Raw genomic sequence first — 1,195 nt, 5'->3', positions numbered from 1 at the left:
GCAGAAATCAGGAATCCATCTTAATTGAACAAACAACCTACTCTAAACCAACACCCCGGGGGGCCTAGATACCTCTTCTAAGTTTCACAAAAGTTCCGGTCATGTGACTTCTTTGTTCAATACTGTATATATATATCCGTATCAGTGTAAATTACTTGTACCTGATGATGACAAAACCTTGTCGAAACATTGTACATTTGCTGTCATGTTAAACTTATATTAAAGTTTTTCTTCATTACCCATTTAAGCCGTCTCCAGCCATTATTTGACCCAATATTAGATAATGAATATTCACTGTAATTCTGAATTTACTATATGCATCTGCAAGTTTGGCAAGTTTTTAGTAAAATATGCAAGTTTGTTAAACACAGAAAAAATCATGCAAGTTACATGATATGTATGTGAATTGACAATGTCAGACTGACTCAAGACTATGTCAAGTCAGAGTGCAAGGTGATTTTCATGTGAAGAAAAATACCTCTGTCCATCTTACAGTATACATATTACATTTGTATAATCTTTGAAACCTCTGAAACACATATATACAGATTTTATCAGTATTCTGTATCTGGTACTCACTCTCCTCTACCATGAACCATTGCTAAATCAGCAATGGGCTAAAATGAATAATTGATTACTGACAAAGTACACAATACCGTGTTGAATGGCACTTTGTTAAATCTTTCAGCATGGGCTATGCCACAGGAACAAATTCTGTAACCATTTTGTGCTTGTTATAGTTTTCATGCTATAACTTTTAAATTACGAAGAGTATCTTCATAAAATTTTGCAGATTATCAGTAAACATTGTATAGCTTTTGTAGACAAAATATCAATCTTTTTAAATTAAGTTTTTCTCATGCCTTTTTTCTTTTGGAATGTTCACTATCTAACATGCAAATTCATTTTGATTATGAGGTTAAAAATACTTCTATGCATCAGAAAATTTTCAAATTTCACATGCAATATCTTTATATTTTATCTGTTATTTTCACTATCAAACCTTTATATGGGTTCAGTCAATTTGACCAACCTCATAACCTTCATAAAAAAGTAGGAAATAAATATAAATTATGCTTTTTTTGTTCTAGAATGACTACAGATTATAACATGAAAACACAAATGTTTAGTTTAAATAGCGAAAATATCATAACATAATACAATTATATATATTTATTATATTGACCTTTCAGCT

General features: G+C 30.4%; 1 protein-coding gene across 1 annotated transcript in view; it reads right to left on the bottom strand.

Moving 5' to 3' along the window:
- The window catches only part of LOC106464914 (WD repeat-containing protein 43-like), a 62,270-nt gene that overhangs the window by 35,520 nt on the left and 25,555 nt on the right, over positions 1-1,195 (bottom strand). The gene's annotated exons all lie outside the window — the stretch shown is intronic.

This window comes from Limulus polyphemus, unplaced genomic scaffold (assembly GCF_000517525.1).
Source record: "Limulus polyphemus unplaced genomic scaffold, Limulus_polyphemus-2.1.2 Scaffold1780, whole genome shotgun sequence".
NCBI classification, from domain to species: Eukaryota; Metazoa; Arthropoda; class Merostomata; order Xiphosura; family Limulidae; genus Limulus; species Limulus polyphemus.
Note: the sequence above shows the minus strand (reverse complement) of the source record. Positions and strands in the feature narration are given on the sequence as shown.